A 19,076-nucleotide genomic window follows, 5' to 3' on the forward strand; every position below is an offset into this window, starting at 1 on the left:
ATGTGTTCAGATGGTGATGTCATACGCATAGATCGAGTGCTTGATGCCATATATGCCATTTAATTTGGCGGTTAGGTCTTTCATGACCACGTTAAACAGGAAAGGGGAGAGAAACGCTCCTTCCGGGGTGCGTATTGTTGCAAGTGTAATTTTTTTCGCTTTTTAAGCAGCCCACATGCAGAGTGGCTGTCCTGTCGCATATAAAACTTTTTACATAGCCGTACGTACGCGTTCCGATTCATTTGGGCTAAACCCTTCAAAATGGCTGCGTGCGCTACATTGTCGAAGGCTTTGCTGACATCTAACCCAAGTATGGTGCGCGTTAATTTCACTTTGCCTGATGCGAGAATATCATTTTGGATCCGCCACATGATGTCTTGGGTAGATAGGCCTGGTCTAACGCCTATGACTGTCTGTCGAAGGATGCCATTCTCCTGCACGTAGGTGTTCAGTCTGTTTAGAATCACGTGCTCCATGGCTTTACCTAGGAACGACGTGAGCGACATGGGTCTAAGGTTGCAAATGTCCAATTATATGTATGGTTTGGGAATAGAAATTGCCTTCGCAAGTTTCCAAACGAAGGGTATTTCACCGTTCTCCCGTACTTCATTAAATAATTTTGTGCTGGCTATGATCGAATGGTCATCTAAGTTACGTAGGGTCCTGTTGGTAATGCCATCGTTACCGGCTGCGGCGGTTCTCTTGATGCTATTCAGAACCGCCCTGACCTGTGCTTCCGTGATATCTCTATCCAGAGAGTCGTTTGCTGTTCCTAGATATGTATCTATTAGAGGGGGTCCCCGGTGCTGCTACTATATGTTTTTGTTAATACCCTTAGCAGCTCGTCGTCGTCACCCTTGAAATCATGTATAACCCTCTGTAGGTTCTTCTGTGCTGCCGATCTGGTCGCACATGCGATATTTCAAGGATGCTCAAGGAGATGTTTTATTAGATGCCAGCGATTTTTTTTTGTCTAACTGCCCGTTCAGCCTGTCACACGCTTGATATCATTGCTCTCTGCCCAATTTTCACGCGTACTCTTCCATCTCCTTGCTAAGCCGGGCCAGACGTAATTTTAGCCGACGGTTGTGCTTGGCTTTGAGCCAACGCTTGTGTACACTGCCGTAAGCCTCGAGCATGTGTAGCATTTTAGCGTCCGGATGGGGTTCTTCCGTCGTCCGCGCGGTCTTCGTTGTAGCGTTGGATACGTCCTTAGCTAGGGTTTGCGTCCATTCCTCCAGGGCGTCTATCCCGGTGATGTGCCTTTGCATAAAAACATATCGTAAAGCGTCCCAATTGAGTGTTCGTACGTCCCGAAGCACTTTATTGAGGTTTGTTGCCGAGGTAGTGGTCGACAGGATGTAGTGATCACTCCCTAAATTCATACCTATATGCTCCTATGTACGCTTGGGTATGTTTTTGGTGAGGGTGGGGCCAGGTGAGGTGTCCTGATTTACACTGTTACCTATGCGCGTGGGTATTTCCGGGTCCATGACGAGGGTGAGGCCAAGGTTTTGCATGGTTTCCCACGCTTTCCTGCCTTACTTCGAGCTCTTTTTTGCTATAGCCCCACGCAGGGTGTGGAGCATAAAATCCTCCCTCCCCCGCCCCTCCTCCCCTCCCTTCCCATTTAAAAGCGCGTTGCTTTGCGCGTGTGTCCTGGCTTTCTTTAACAGGGAGGTAATAGCTAGCGGTCCCTCTTTGGACGGGATGTAGATGTTCAGTATGAAAAGACTGGCCTCTGAGCGAGAGCGGGGAAGATTCTGCAGAAATACCTAATGCGCCCCTGCAATTTCTAGATCAGTTTGAGTTGCGCTCATGTTTCTATGGACCAATAAGGCCGTAGCAGGTTTCTGCAGATTAATTGTTTTTTCTTGATATGCGGTGTATCCAGCCAATTTCACCGCCAGGTTCATCTCGTGGAGTTAAACGATGTCCTGTTTAGTGTCTAGATTCCGTATTGCGAGCTCCAGGGTGTTTCGCTCGGTGGGAAAGCCTCGGGCATTCCGTTGCCATACTACCAGAACACTAGCCATCTTGTATGGTTAGAGACGCACTGAAGTGATCATTGCGGAGAGCCGAACCGCACCGTAAGAGAAGGTACAAAGGAGGGAGCGAAATAATACAGGAAAAAAAGAGGTGCTGTAGTGGAGGTCTCCGGGATAATTTCGACCACCTCAGGATTTTTAACATGCAATGATATCGCACAGCACAAGAGCGCCTTTTGCGTTTCGCCTCCGTCGAAACGCGGTCGGCGCGGCCTGGTTCGAGCGCGGGAACTCCGGATCAGCGCAATTGAACCCCTTCCGGTACCGACCTGCGGTAGGTAAAGCAAGCGGATTTTATCCCGCGTTTTCACCTGTAAAAACACAAAATCACTGCAGTTTTACTCGACAGTTTAGACTTTTCCTAACTATAACGGCTTCTATTTTTGCGGTGACAGATATTACGCTGAAGTCAGACAGCAACTATTTAACGGGCAAAACTCCGGCAAGCCGAAAATTTTCCCATACAATATAACCGGGTGAAAATCCCCTGTCCCGCCTTAGCTCTTCACATCGACCACACGCTCAGGCATCTTTTTGTGGCAACGTCGTAAGTGGCAATAACGACCGCGCAAATAATGACCGCGCATCTGAAAAAGCTTGAGGTAAGAGAACACAGGCCGAAATTAACCCTGGTTGTCTGCAGGGCAGCGTGCACCTTCCTGTACCACCGCCTCACACAACCCAAAATCGAACAGGTAGAGGCCATGCTCCACAAGGCTTGCAAGGTCACCCTGAGTCTGGTGTTGGAGAAGGAGGGGCAATTAAGTTGACTGACTAGTTCATTACCGCCGGTCCCGGCTCCGAAGGATAGTGTCGGATTCCGTTAAGAAAGATAGTGTGCAGTAGGTTTATTTGTACATATCTACAGTCGAGATAGGAGTGTGAGGGTAACAAACCAGCAGCCCGTTAAATACACGTCGTACTCCCCAGATTCTTGACTGGGGAATAAGGTCCGGAGAATGATGTCCACTCAAGGGAGCTGATGCAGGCACGGCAGGTGGCGGTGCTGATGCTCTCTCTCAGCTCGGTCGACGTAAAGGGGAAAAGACTTTCCTCGAAACCTGTCGCCTCGATGTCACCACGGCTTTCCGGTGTGCGACCCCGTTGGAATGGAATGTTAAGCCGGCTGCCAGCAGGTGGATGTGCAACCTTGCACTTCTCCGCGTGTTGTCCAAAACGCTGGAACTCTGTTGAAGTCGCAGCCGTCTTTCAATTATCCCCAGCTAGGCCGTTCAATAGCCTCACTCCGTCCGGCGGCCCGAGGCAGAGTCGGCCACCTGGCGCCGCCATTGTCGCCGCTGCCTTCGTCACTGCTGCCGCGAACGCCAGTCCTCGCAGCTGCGTTGCTTCGATGACTCATCCGCCTTCACGATGATCTTCTAGGAACTCCTCCCCAGGTCCGAGTCCTCCGAAATTATCACTGGCCAAGAGTACCGCTGCCAGCAAGCAGCTTGACCTCGGGGTACGTCACACAGCTGCCTACAATATCAACAAACCCAGCTCACCTCGCAGTAGGAGAGATTACCTGAATCCATCACCACCAGAGCTGTACACCGACGACTCAGATACAGAGACAGCATCACAAAAATTGAGACAGCAGACGTCTCGGACAACATCAAAGCATCCTACTGATATCTCGTGATTCCCCGGCACGTGCACCCGTAGCTGCATGAAGGAAGGAGGGCGGCAAAAGCCAGGAGCCTAGAAATGCGACTGCCAGGCAAGCCCTCACTAGTTTAAAGACAGGCTGCCTACTATATGATGAAACTGGCGATTTCGCGACGGCGATCGATGTTGCGTTCAAGGAGATCGCTGGTGTCACCCTTCGTGACCGCAACTCTACTGAAGCCTAGGAGGCTGCGATTGTTATCATGATTTCCGAAGCGAATATAAGGGGAGAGCAGTCAGTAATCATCTCCTACTCGCAAGCAGGGGGTCGCAGGTACCTGAATGACCCCCTTGAGGAGAGGGCTCTTAGCATCCTCCTACAGCAAGGGGGGAGAACCCCGGAACAAAACACCACAGAACATCGGCACCAGAACACGCCGGCTTGGACGGGAACCATACTGCTGAGGCCTTTGTTCCAGGTCATAACACCTAAGCGAAGAGTTCGAAGTTCGGATTTGTGCCGACATCCTAGACGTACGGCGATATCCTTAGCGATGCTAGGAGATATTCCGTGTTCAAAATGTAAATTAACTGAAGAACAGGCTGTAATTTGGCGCCAGCTGCAAACGGGTGCGTACAGTTCTCTGTATATAAGCAACATGCACCTCACTCCTTATGTAGGCAGTTTTCCAGCATGCGAGAAAGGTCCGCACTTTATTTCACTACATGTTGCTGCCAAATAAATTTGGCACCACCCAACATACATAATCTTACGCTGCTGATGTGGGAGGTGACCCTGTTCTGCTCTGAGCACAGTGGCCAAGTGACACTGGTGGGCCGGGCGAAGACTGCGGCAGCCAGTCTAGGGGCCCTGGACGGATGGTTCTACCCGTCAGTCTCCTAGAACTCCTTCTCTCAGCAAACCAAAAGCTTTTCGCTCACTCGTTTAGCCCGAGCTTAGAGACTTGCTTACTGTGAGTGAACACAACCAGCGCTTAACCGTCAACACCAACCTTCAGCCGCAGTTACCTATGCGGGGCCGTGTTGCCACGTTTTAATACGTTACCCAGAAGAAAAATTTGTTTACTGACATGTTTTTGCTTCAGGCAGACTTCAATAAAATTTATTTACGGAATTACAGAAGTAGGGATGGGAAACACACATCCAAATTTAGATGAGAAACTGTGTACTTCCCGAGAAAGGTATTGCTCGCAGCCGCTGTTGTGGAATTAGGACGGATGGCGGCGTAGGTGCAGAAGCAACTTCTAGTCGGTCATTTTCACAGCATTCGATAAAGGTTTTATTCGTTCTTTCGTTCAACGCATTGCAAAGAGCCCCACGTTTGTTCCTCGTTCTCAATCATTTATGAACATACGGATCTACAGAGATCCATAGGGCAGAATATTTATTTCGAGCACATCGGCTTTTTTTACCCAGAGTTTACATCGCTCAGCGAGAAGGTATTGCATTTTTCCTTTCCTGAAAGCTAATTTTTTTATTTAGGTTACTTTCTACTGGTGGAAAAGTAAGAAGAAAATTGACATTTAATGTGTCCTATTTTCTGAATGACAACAGAAACTATTTATAGAAATTAATAGCGTGTCCTCACTTAAAAAACCTACTAAATGTTCTCGATTTCTCAGCTGTCTTAAATGACATAGAATCTTTTTATTCATGTGTAGCGTTGAGTAGACAAAAAAAAACAAATGTTGTCAAGTTCATCTAATTTATTTTGTATTTTTCTTCAAAGTGCAACAATCCTATGGCAGGAAGCAAAAATGAGGCAGGTTGTAATGTTAATAGCATACAGCTTTTCAACTGAAAAAGAAAACAATGATATATGTTGGCCAGAAAAAGCACGAAATATCTCTCTAACATGTGTTCTTGAGATTTTGATTGGGAACAATCAAGCATACTATTTTTCGGACGCTTAGAAACAAGTGCGGCATAAGCTATAATACAGAGCCAATTACAGAAATACTCACTTTAGTGGATATGCTATATATGCGTTGAAACCCAAGGGCTTCAGGACATGTGACATAACATAATACAAATGGATAAAAACGCACTATGCGGCAACCTCATCAGAGATAATTTAAAATTATGGTCGCTTTCCGTAGTTAGGTCAAAAGCGAATTAGATGCGCTAGCATTTCGGTTTTTCACTTCTGCTCCAGTGTTCGGATCCAGTGTTCACGGATGGCAGCTGTTAATAATAATATTAATTGGTTTTCAGGGAAAGGAAATGGCGCTGTATCTGTCTCACATATCGACGAACAACTGAACCGCGCTGTGAGGGAAGGGATAAAGGAAGGATTGAAAGAATAAAGGAAGAAAGAGGTGCCGTAGTGGAGGGCTCCGGAATAAATTCGACCACTTGGGGTTTTTCAACGTGCACTGACATCGCACAGCACAAGGGCGCCTTAGCGTTTCGCCTCCATCGCCTCCATCGAGTTCGAACCCGGGTACTCCGGATCAGTAGTCGAGCGCCCCAGCCACTGAGCTGTTCGGATAGGGACAATGGGCTAATGTCTATACATGCGGAATCGGTCAAACTCTGCATGCATAGATCCCCTGGGGTCTTCCTCCCCTTCCTGGAGCAGAGGTGCCGCAGTCAAGTGATGCACTGCTGCCCCCTTCTACTGCAGGTAATACCATCTTTGGGAAATGGGTTGCTTGGGTTGGGGCGATTCAGGTTGCTCTTCGCAGCAGTCTCTCAATTGAGCTGCCGCCTCACACGGCGGGAAGGCTGCTCACCTGCCCACTCCCCATTCCCCGCATTCAGCCGTTTTCTGCCTGTTTATGTATTTGTATGTTTGTCTGAAGCCGGTTTTGTAGCCGGCTGCTCACCTGCCCACCGAGCTTCTCACTTTCTGTCAGCTGTATACAGTTGACTACTGTAAAAATGTAAACTTTTGCGGTGTTCATCAGCAGCGTGAGGTTCTGGCTACTCCGTCTCTGGTCGCATCGTTCCCGTCACTGACCCGTATACGAAGCTGAGCCATAGCAGAGCTAAAGAAAATGACTTCCTGCAGCGTGTCGTCGCAGGTCAATAATCATGGGTACATCATTTCGGCCAGACGGAACGAGCAAGCAGAAGGTGGCGGAATCCATCATTGCTGAATTCTAATTTTAGAATAGAACCGTCGTGTGACTGTTTTGAATCGTGCCATTCTTGCGGTATTATACGTCCGTGAGGGTCAACCTGTGCAGCTATTCGTACTGTGAGCTACAAGAGCATTTCTTGAAACGTGCAGTCAAGTGAAAACGCCTCGTCTTGATCAATTCCCTGTTCGTGCACTGTTGGAGCACGATCATTCACGGCCACACACAGGTCGTGGCAACACAGGGGATATGATAATTTGTCTTCTGGAAAGTCCACCGAACGCAGCGTAATCTACTTACCTAGCGCCCAGATATTACTACATATTCTACCTCCTTAAGGAGCAGACTGATGGTAGCAGGTTCAGCGAGATGTTGAGGTGCAAGAAGTAGTGCATGCATGACTGCAGGGTCTATCTAAAAAAATTATTTATCTTCCGGAATCAAGCCATCGGTGAACCTGTGGCGCTGCTTCGTTTATCACACTAGGTACTATATACAATATTAAGAAAATTATAAGCAGAGTTCAGCATTTTCAAAACAACATAACAATTAGTATAACTTTTTGACTGGTCCATTTCTAAGACTCCCAGAAGATTATCTCTTTTCTGAAGTTTGATGTCCGTCATGTCTATCCCAATGATGAAGAAAATACTAATTTTTCAATCCTCGCTTCTGAAGCAGCCTATACGTGTGTCACCAAAGTTAGAGCGCACTACACGAGACCATGTCTTGGCGGTGCTTGCAGAAACATTATTGATTGAAAAGGTCAATGGGGTGGTACTGGTAGCCACCAGTCCGCAAGCTTGGCTGGCGGCTTCTTGCTCGACTCCGTCAAAGCCTATGCCAGGCTCCCTATGAGGGAGCCGTAGAAGCTCTAAGTCTGGCGCCAGCTAGTAGGTTGAAGATTCGCCGCAGCAGGTTACTCACTAGACAAAAGTCCTCGATTGTTTTTTTTTTTTTCATGCAGGGCGTTTGGACGCTTTGGCAACTTACTCTGCTGGTTTAGGCAGAAACCAGATCCTTGCTTTATACTGCGAGGTTGAATAAAAACGAAAGTACATCATATACAACGTGAGGCTGCCTTAATTAGGAGCACGACAATGGTCATGTTGTTTATTACCGCTACGCAGCTGCCCGGGATTTAGCGAGTTCCCGCCGGAAATGACATTCGAACGTAATTAAGCTGGTCATGCAGAATGAGAATCTGTCAAGCAATAGTAACACCACACTGCTCATTCATTCCACAAAGCCGTCTTTAAAAAATCAGAAACCTGGAGCGCCGAATAAGCCGGTGCTGCTCAAACTATGCGGACACCTAATGACCGCGAGCTCAATTTGAACGGACTGCCTCTGAGCTGGAATGCCGTTGGGATTCTGTCTGGTCTTTCTTAGCCTGGACACAGATATAGAGTGAAAGTGCTTGGAAGTCGTTATAACTACACCTGTGATATCATGCATCATTAATTTGCGTTATTGTGGCAAGTATTAGCTACGCTTAGATCACGTGTGGCTATTCTATGGTGTATCCCGAAAGCTTTTGTCTCTGTTTAGTGGAGCTTCAGTGAAGTTTTTTTCAGGGTTCTATTTCGGTGTTACGTTCTTTCATTAGGTTCACGATGAGCTTCGCTCTTTTCATTTTCAATGAAGTGTCTGCCTACCCACACCTGGATAGCGTATGTAAAACAGATTGGCTTGCATAGCCAGACAAACAGCCATTCAGTCTGACTTTTAGAAATTTGTGCAACGCCTTCATGTCTGTCAGCATTTGTTGCCCAAGGAGGGGTAGCTCTTTCGAAATGCCTTACTATGCATTCCTGGCAAGCATTAAACCTTGACGGTAAACACTCAGAGAAAAGAAAAGACTAGAAAAGCTAATTCTCAGTGCACCACTTACTCTATTTGAGAAGTTTCACGTTTCAGTTCCCGCCACAACAGATGGCCTGATGTTTGTCTTGTGCTAGAGTCATTTGCATTCTGCTCCATTTTATCGTACTGATTCTCTATTTTTATCTTTTAAGGAATTTTCGTGTTTTCGCAAAACTATTTCAGGGTGTAATAAGAAAGTAACGAGTTAACGAGTACCGTGATTGACCGGAATGAGAGGACTTTGTTAAACTACGAGTCTCGCATGCGGTGCCGTCCCTTCGGTTCATCTTCTTCGCGATGTCGAGTCCTTCCTAGTTGCTTTAACTACTAAGGGAGGGCGCCTGTGTCCACTTCACAGGAGTTGCGCGCACGACGGCGCTAGGGAGTTGTTTCTGCGTCGTCTGATCAGGAAGGTATCGTCTGTGGACGTTTCGGCACGGCTTTGTCCTTCTTCAGCAAAAAATCCCGCTTTTGTTCTTTTCCAAAAAGCTGCACTTTTGTTCAGAAAAGCCTCACCACCAACAAAAAACTAGCAAATTGGTGGTAGTTTGGCTTTACTACACACAAAATATCTTAAGAAAGGACGCTTTTTTGCACCTGGACGCCTTTGAAAAGTTCCTAAAAGCGCGATTGAGGTGTCCACAGTCAGTTTTGAGCCTTTCCCTTCATTAGGTGACGTTCTCAGAGGCTTCGCGCAAACTGTGGGATTTTGCGGGGTAGAAGGGTAATAGTGTATTCCCACTAGAATTGTTCTAGTAAATCCTGCCTATGTAAAGATTCTCGGGTTCATTATATACCTACTAATGGCCTCCAGTCGTGGCAACCGCAAAAGTTCCTTGGACAACTTAACGGTGACAAAAACAAAACATTCGTCCGAAGCAATTGGCAGACAAACGGAATAAATTTAATGCGGCAAATGAGTTTGTACCACCTTTGTCCCTGGCCCTCCGCACGCTCCCACTATGTCAAACCGTTCATGTATCTTTTGGCATGACGTCGCCAGCACACGTCACCGCAGCAAGATGCGATGTCATGTCCGGAGACGACAGCAGGACCTCCCAGTCCTCCAAACTCGAAATAGCAGTCTGTCCCTATGGGGGAGTATCAGCAGGGCACCTGAAAAGGATGTGGGAGAGTGTGGCTTGAGGGTCGCCGCATAGGGAGCATGCAGAGGAGGTGCCACGATAGAGGAATAACTGCTGAGCGGATGTGAGAGAGCCGGTCTGGAGGCCTCTCCAGGGGATCTGTTGAGAGTAGGTATGGGAGGTGTTGAGGGGAAGGGTAAGTACGACGATCCAAATGCGGAATTTGCTTGAGCTCTGCAAAGAGGTGTGCCCGCTCACTAGAGAAGCCCGGATCGAAGCTGTCCTTAGCCCGGCAAATCAAACGTTGCGCTAATTTATCTTCAGCCTCGTTTCCCGGATCCGTGGTTACCAGACTGAGACGGCGCCCACCGGACCTCTGACCTGAGTGAGAAATTTTGGGTTTGGGGTTTCAACAATTGCAAGTAGGGGTGTGAATCGTGCTTCTGGCAAAGTTGGACAGAGCCATTTTGGAATCGCTAAAGATGTATCTAACATCCGAATATGCCTGAGCTAAGGAGATGGATGTCTCCTCTGCCTCCGCAGGCGTAGAGCCTAAAGGAAGATGGTGAGTTACATGATGTAGTAGGGTGGAATTGTAGCCAACTGCTATAGCTACGCTAAGCTTAAAGAGCGGGGCTAGTTGGTTCTTGGTGCAATTATGAGACATTGTAGGTGTAATTTTGAGACATATGTTACAAAAACACACCGACGAGAAGAGTAGACACCATGGACGCCAGACTTCGACAGCGCAGGGAATAACTAAGATATCCCTCTTTTGTGAGCGCAGGGAGCATTTGTAGAGATCTTTGTCGCCAAGCAAGCAGAAAGCGGAAGTGTACAAAAAAGCCAGCGCTCTGTTAAATTATGTAAAGTTCCTCCGGGCATATCTTTTCAGACCCTGCCGTTCCAAAGGGCCTGCTCACCACTTTCTGCAGAGACAAGGAAGTTTGAAAACTTCTTGCCAATGCTTCGTTTAGTCACATCAAATCTAGTTTTAATAGTCAAGAAGAAAAACGAAATAATACATTAAAAAAATAACAGTGCATTTCTTGACTAATATGGAACATGGCACCAGCGCAAGAAACAAGGACAAAGGGAGAAGAAAGAACACGAGCGCCGTTTTTTTTTCTCTTTTTTTATATGCAGAGAAGCACCACTATCGCCACCAACCGTTCACAGGTATCAACACACGCCGGTCCAAAATTGACGAAAGCATCTGAACTAATCAAAAAGAAATCAACCAACTGCGTACAAGAGCACATCGCAGACTTTTTTTCCTATATTACCTGCCTGAACCAACAATCACATTTGTCTGCAAATAATCATTTCCTTTTTTCCGAGCGCGACAGATGCGGCACTGACACACTTATCTTTTTCATGCAATATACATAGGGCTTCGAAAATTTCCCGGCTTCGCTGTGCCGAACCTGCGCAGAACACGTGTATCCCTCAGAAACGCTTTGCATGCCGGCGTGTGCAAGCAACGACGAATGTGGGCAGCTAAATGGCCCCCGCCAATTACCGAATCAATATTCCAGCGATGCTCTAGCATGTCTTTCTTCTCCCTTCGTCCTTGTTTCTTGCGCTGGTACCATATTCTATAATAGTGCAAGCCAGCTAGCCCACCTGTCTACCCTTAGTGACATTTCTTGACATCGCCTTCGAACAGAAGCCCCTCAGTATACTTGAGTTTATAGATCTAAGAAGAGTCGAGAAGTGCTTTAGTGAGGAAAAAACTTAGGCTTTCATTTTTAATATTTTTATAGTTTAATTTGTCTGCTCTTACCTGCTTTATGGTCCTGTATTCAGTCATCAATATTCCTTTTTTTGTGCTCAAGTATGATATATGGACCCTTAGAAACAACAGCGCTCAATGCATCTATCTCCATTAGCGCAAGGAAACCTCACTGACATAGATCAAACTACATCGCTTAAGCGAAAGCTGGGCAGACGGAACTACACCGCGATTGTATGTGAAGCGCCAAAACTGACACGGGCAATGTTACCGATACATAGGGCTTCCATTGCTACACAGAGAGGTGCAATACGATGTCACTCGCACGCACGTGCTGTAGAGAGAGCCAGAGTACGGAAACGTCTACGTCTAGGCAGACGTCGTAGAGAAACATGTCGGCGTCTGTCAGGTGTCGTCTCCCTACTGTGCACGTCAGACACCGATCTGCCCTGTTTCCATTAGCACCCGTCATGCAGAAGCCGTCAGCAGTTCGCCGGAAACGCAGTCGTCACATATCTGGCTCCAGTTCCTGGCCACCGAAGTCGGCTGGAAAAAAATAAGGTGCGGAAGAAACCACTTGTGGCACAGAGAAGCCCGCGACGACTGTCAGAACAGAGCGTAACACGAACTATGCCCATTCTGTCCGAAGATGGAAAGGGATGTCGGAATGCGCGAGTCTGACACCGCTGCTGCCAAGTATGCGTAAATCTTGGACAGCGGTTCTGTTCTGCCGCCGGCATGCTTCGTTCAGATCTTTTTTCACTACCTTCGTGGCGAAAAGAGGAAAGTACTCCGCGTCTCTCGACACCACTGCCAGCCGACTTTTGTCTTCGAGGACTGAAAAATTTTGAGATCACTGCGGCTAGCCGCATTCGAGGAATGCGAAAGCTTTGTTTAATTCCTTAATCCATTGTTAATTGAGGCTTAATTCGTTACTTGTGTCATTTTACTTTATTTCACACATTCACACATTCCTTAATTACAATAAATTATTTACTGAGTACACATTTCAGGTTTTCAAATTTGGCGGCATGCGTTGGCTCCGCCCACATACCCTGTTTTTGAAATTTCGCGTCACACTGGCTCCGCCCACACTTTCGCTTTTTTTTTAATTTCGCGCCGCACAGTGCTCGAGCTCCACCCACTTTTTGGACATATTTAGCTTTAATTAACTGACTAATCACTCTATCGGCATAGCTTTTTGTGCAGCATCCACAAATCATCCTGTTTCGATTAAAACCACTCGTTTGACGCTATGTCTTCAGGGTTCCCCACAACTGCTGCCCACACATTTGATGACACGTTTTGGTGGCACGACCCCGCCAAACATAGCCTAATACCGCTTTCGCATTAGTAATTCAACAAGCAGAACCTGCAGTATGAGCACAATTTCACGGCTTCAGAACCGTCCTGCATCGGCCCCCCATCTCCTAACACACTATTAAAATAAAGGAGTCTTTCTTAAGCAGAGAGGCATAAGTATGTGTTCTGTTTACGTAATCATCCAAGAATTATCCGGTAGCCTTCTGAGCTTCAGTCAAAACCATTTTTTTCTATTTCAGTTGTGGTTTAAAGCAGTGAATTGCCGTATGGACAATTACGCGAGAGTGATTCAGAAAGGGTGGTGAACACTTCACAAGACTGTGTACATCAGAGTTATGGGCTCCATTATAAGCGATAAAAAAATCAGCGTGGATATCACTATAAGTTCCAAGCAATGTGATTGTAAAATTAGTACTCATTCCGATACGCAGAGTATTTTGATGAATTAGCTTAAAGATTCTTAAAAACAGCTAGATCAATGCTGCTGCTTCATTTCTGAAAATCTTGGTTTTGCATTCTTTATACATTAGCGATATAGAACACAAGGGAAGATCCTACCTATTGAGAATTTCGATGGAATGTCAATCTCATGATTACAAATTATGCAAAGAAAGAAATAACTATGTATCTCCGCAACTCCTTCGCAAGGAAATGCAGTTAATAGGGCAGTATGAAAGTGCTCAATTTATATTGTGGTTCGTCTCGCGGTTTTAATCACGAAGTGATACCACAGTACAGGAAGACCCGCATCTCCTCTCTGACGACTTATGTTCTCTAACTGTTGCTCTCATAGATGTTGCTTTCTGAGTCCTAGTGGTAGCAGTGCAGTTACTGACATCCAACAGCTTCATTTTAGGGCTCTATATCCAACTGCCACATCACTCTGTATACTGCTGGGCCCACCGTTCGTTAATATTTACACGCCCAGCCCACAATTTTACTTGCACTCTCCGTCACAGTGTTCTTTATTTGTGGCCTACGACGGACCGCGTTCCTATTTCCTGTGTGTATGTTTTCCTAAATAAGCAATTATCTATTCCACATAATAGATACATTTATTTCTTTACTACATTTATCATATTTTTGTAATTAATCCTATAATATAAAAATATTTATTCATTTCATGCTAGTGAGAGCCACATTACTGTACTACGGGCAGGGAAGATATCTCGAAGTTAGATGAAAAAAAAAACACATACACAACCGCACACTAAAAAATGTGCATGGACGTCGCCGGGAACCAAAAGGACAAGTGTCATGGAAGCTGTAGTATCAAATTCCCAAACCTCTTTGTTTCGGCGGATATTCAAGTTGCTTCACCAACGTGCGCCATGCATTCTATTCACTGTTCCTCTACATGCACGTGCTGTAACAGGGCTCTGAGCCTCAGCAACGCCTTCGTCTCCTCGAGCGCAGTGACAGGGACTTCCAGTGGCTGAAACGCTTCTCGGGAATCACTTCTCGAGCCATGAATAATTCAAGGGCTTCGTGTGAGAAGCATCCTCAAGTGATACATTTTGGATTCAGGGCTTAGAACCAACGAATGTATTACAGAACAAACTATGTTTTTGGCACAAGATAGTAAAATAGACCGTAAATAGAATAGAAAGACCGACAGATTAAGCGGGCACGGTGCCCTTTCAGGCTCGCTTGCAAATAAAGAGGACCTAAAACAGCTAAACTGAAGAAACTTCAGGATGATAGCTTGACGTCAAGTGCATGGATTGTGGTAATAAAACAATATTGCGGCTAATCGCCGCGTTAAAATTTGGCGACTAAAGTTTTTTTTTAGGACGAGACCAGCACATTCTTGGACGGTTCATAGATGCTGCTAGCTGCCCTTTTTCTGGATCGGCCTCAGTTAAAGTGCGCGCGTATTTGCAGCAATGTTCTTCACCTTTTGCTTGTCCTTAGCGGCCATTCCGGCTGCTGCTGAATCACGATAGTGTAAGGCCGCATGAAAGAACCATTCCTAATGTGTCCAGCAGTAAACCAAAAAGGAAAACCGTTTTCAGAAATAGCAATGCTGGGAAAAATAAGGCAGCAAAAGAATACGCAACCAGACGCATTGCTACAGATATGACAAAAGCTGTGCGTTGCATGGTGAGAAAGGACGACAATTATTTTAAGAATGTGGTCTTAATCGGTCATCTCAAAATCTTTCCGTATCGCGAATAATGACTCTCTTTAGCAGTTAACGAGGGTGTGAACGGCAGTTTAAACGCTTTCGCACCGTTCTTGAATATGCTGTGCAGGTTGTCTTGAAATGAGGAAACTACAATTTATATTTTCTGTTAATCTTGATTATTTTCAGCGTGGCAGAGACTTTTGGAGCGCTTGCAAAAACAGCGTACCGCAGAATCTCCAGAATGGCGGCCTCAGCCAGGGTCGCATGCGCACTGATACGCGGCAAATGTCGCAGTTCAGCGGTGCCCATGGTTTATGTTGTGAGATATCTGACCAGCACTGCCACTGAGGATGCTGCCTCATCATCCGACTTTAGTTCAGAGTACGAAAAAGACCCGAGGACTCAGACCAGACCATCTGTGGCGCGCCTCGGTCAATTTCTTAACTGAACGCGTTTTGCTGGACTCAGTGGCGGTAGTTTTGAAGAAGATATTTGGATTAGCCATGATACCAGCCTTATATGTAGGATTTACGGATAATTTGGGGACGATTTGAGACCACCTGCGCTGCGTGCCCAATGGCGTGCTCAAGTGTAGGTCCTAAACTGTTTTTTTCTGAACGAAAAACTCCACATGCTTCAACTTTCATTTTTAAGACGTATTTGTTGTTGGATAGGCAGTCAATATTGAGTTGTAATGTATCTTTCAATTTTTTTTCGTGATACAAACATAAACTTTTGAAATGGTTGTTCAGATAATTTTCTTACCTTAATTTCGCTAATAAAATTTGATAATGAACATTAAACATTTTACGAAGCTCACTCATAAACCGTGCTTTTACTTGGTCAGATGTTTGAGGTATCGCAAAACATTTTTAACGTTCAAGTTCCTGCACCAGAAAAAATTATCGAAAGCCCGCAAGAGACTGCCGTTTTTACATGTAATCACACCAATCACATGTAATCAGTGAATCGTGTGATGCGGCGAAAGCAGCTGTGATCATTTATCTACTCGGAACCGCCAAATTTCGTTGGGCTGTCGAACTGTGGAGTTTCCGTGGGGCGTACATTACAGGCTAACTGAATGTACAATACCTAAAGGAATCAGCAGAGAAGGAGTATATTTCAATTACGGAGTAATTACTTTCCATAAAATTTTCCTAACATCGTAGTGGCACCGTCCCCGCTTATACTTTTCCATTAATTCAGTTTCGCTCTACCATCTGCTTGATGTCCTGTTAGCTTAGTTGATAAAGCGACTGTCCCGGAAAGACGCTTGTCTAGGGTTCAATCTCCGGACCAGGAGCAATTTCTCTTCGACTGCAAAGCGTTTGAGACGTTGTTTAGCTTTCTTTTGTAGGGGGATTGCTGCGCACAGGTGGATTCTAACAAGATAATAATAGAGAGTTTTAGCTGAGCGGGCTTGTGCGCCCGCTCCGCTCAGGAAGCTAGCGGGAGAGCTACTGCGCATGCGCAAAATGCTCAGGCGGGAGCGCGCGCGAGCGGAACGGTTACTCGGCCCCGCTCCCGCGCGAGCTAAGCGGAGCCCGGAGCGGCGTGGTGAGCGGGCCTCGCCCAAAGCCTTCTGGGTTCGCGCAAAGCCTTCTGGGCTCGCGCTTGCCGAACCAAACGAACACATTCAACATGGCTGCCGCCAGCGCTTCTTATGCTACCTGCGCTACATCCGCAGAATGCACAAATCCCGCTTCGATTCGAACGCCTCGAAGGAGGTTTCGTATCAGCGAGGATCTGTGTCTCTTGCGCGAGGCGGTGTCGGTGAATCCCTTTGAAGACGCGCTCAGGTGGCGCCATGTTTTGAAAAATGTTGCGGCTGCGATCCCGCGCAAGCTCACTCTTCGTGCCGTGCGTGACAGGGTGGACCTGTTGATTCGTTATTTCCGGCAACAAGACCGAGCTAATCTGCGAAAGTGATTGTGGGCTCTTTATCTTGGTGTCTTTGCTCTTATAGCTTTGCGTTGTGTGGAGGGATCCTGTACTATGTTAGTTGTCCAGCGTTTCCGCGGCAGTCCCCGTCACTTCGGTTCACGAGGTGGCTGCGACGCTCGTGTATTTAGATCCTCCCTTGAATCTGTTTTTGCTTTTTATTCTCTTCTATTCGCATCAGCATTGATAGCGGCCCTGTTGTTTGTAGTCGACAGGTTCGTGGTCTTTCCTCTTGCTGCTTTTACTACCACTAATTGGCATTCATGATCACTTACTTAGCCAAGCCTGAGCTTCTCGTATTTCCTTCTCAGATCCGGCACAGAAGAAGATTACAACGAACTAGAGCAGTTGCTGCAGGAGGTTTCCGACCTAGCGCGGGAGTTTGGACATACACTCAGAACTGTTCCTCGAAAGGGGAAGGGATCGGCGCCAGAGAAGCGGAAAACGCTGCCAGCACAGACATCGGCAAGGGCTTGCGAGCAAGACCTTGGCTGAACTCGCACTGGCACATATTTTTTTTTAAAACAAAGTCCTATTTGCTAAAATCAGTGCGCGGTTTTTATCAAGCAATACATATTTGATATTACAAGATATTTATATATTCAAACGTAAAAACAGTGCGATTTATGCATTGTTTTTTTTCTGGTAGGTCCAAATACGAATACTAGGTGGCGCAGCCGGACTCCTTGCTTGTGCGAGCGGAAAACACGCGGCGCTAAAACTCATATCTTGCGCGACGCTCCGCTAGCGTTCCGCTTGGGTCTGGGAGCGGAGCGAAACGTAAACCCGCTCTGCTAAAACTATCTATTGCCTGATTGCAAGGTAATGACCTGTAATATCTACGAAACAAGAATTGACTTTTAAATTTCTTTTGTTTTTCTTTTGCCGTTCGCAGAATTCATTGCGTAATCAATATCCCCATTGAAAATGCTCAGTTTTTTGTTCGCAGAAAAGAATTAGCAAACTTTTGCCGTGAATTTATTCAAGGTAACATCCGGTGAAGCTGACTTCGTCACGTCAAAAAGAAAGATTCGCACACTGTTAAGCGAATTGCTCAATATCTAGCTTTATTAAACCGAAAAAAAAAATTGTTTGCGGCCGGAACGCGACTCCGTATTCCATGTCGCCGCTCTTTCGATATCCAAGCCCAGAAAAGCAAACAATCTTTTAAAGTTTGCGTCGCGGCTGCAACATGCCGTTTGGCGCTAAAGATCCAAAATTATCCAGAAAATTTTTAACGCTCGGTGCCTCCCATGGGTATCGTATGTCAGACGGAACTAGTGAGTGGGAGACCAGGCATTCTTTCGCAAGAGTATGAGCACTACACTGTGCAGTCTTCTTACAAATTCACATGCTGCCATTCAGAAAAGTAGCGTTCGCTGCTGACGGCCTTGAGACGGCCCTAGTTGATGAGCACTACAGGAAGTTTCAAATGGACAGGACACCATCACCATTGTGATCGACGCCAACCTGGACTAGTCGCCTTTCTGCTGACTGTGTGCAGGTGTGTGCCTCTTTTGAGCGCATATAGGTAGTGCCAACTAATGTGGGTGTGCGTGTCCGACCGGCAACCAAGGAAGCCCGCCTGTTTTATAGGAAAGAACCCCTACTCAGTCACCATTGTCATTATGAAATCTGAGATACTGTAGTGCATAAACCAGAAAGCTACATTTTAAGATAACGCATGGAAGGTTTAACAGCCAAGTGGTGGTGAAAACGAGCGAATTTTCAATCACAATCATGGGCTACTTAAGAAAGACAGTTAAGCCAATATGGCTACTGGCGGAGCATAGGAAACTGGCTTCCCTAGTAGACTAGTGCCACGCATTATGGTTCTCCTATTGCTCTTATCTAGACTACGCTGCAGAAAGACTGAGTAGTCATGCTTGAGAACATTTTTCAGAACGCAAATTTAGTAAAAAAATTAACATGACTATAACGTTAGCCTCATTTATTTCTTTCACTAAGAGCCTTCTGTCGGAACACGCAAGCAGCTCAAAAAAAAAAAAAAACCTTAAGCGTGCATCCTATAAGTACTTGTTGCTGGGAGACTTTCTCCTTGGCTTTGATTGACAATTAATATTCTATTTACAGTATTATCGCCGCTCATTGCCTCATCTAAGGCGTGTGTGTTACTTTTGCTAAATCTGGAGCGAAGCTATTTAGACGCTCTACGGCACAGATCAGCCACAAAGCGGGCTTCGCTCGATTCTAGCGCACAAAAAAAATACAGCCCAC

The 19,076-nt window shown here is 46.2% G+C and overlaps 1 long non-coding RNA gene across 1 annotated transcript in view; it reads left to right on the plus strand.

Annotated features, from left to right (window-relative positions):
* Positions 1-17,291, plus strand: part of LOC144108630 (uncharacterized) — a 111,021-nt gene extending 93,730 nt beyond the window's left edge. Inside the window, exon 4 of the long non-coding RNA XR_013309493.1 lies at positions 17,150-17,291. This is a non-coding gene — a long non-coding RNA (uncharacterized LOC144108630). The remainder of the gene's footprint in view (positions 1-17,149) is intronic.
* Positions 17,292-19,076: the final 1,785 nt, after the last annotated feature.

Source organism: Amblyomma americanum, chromosome 10, assembly GCF_052857255.1.
Source record: "Amblyomma americanum isolate KBUSLIRL-KWMA chromosome 10, ASM5285725v1, whole genome shotgun sequence".
Lineage (NCBI taxonomy): Eukaryota > Metazoa > Arthropoda > Arachnida > Ixodida > Ixodidae > Amblyomma > Amblyomma americanum.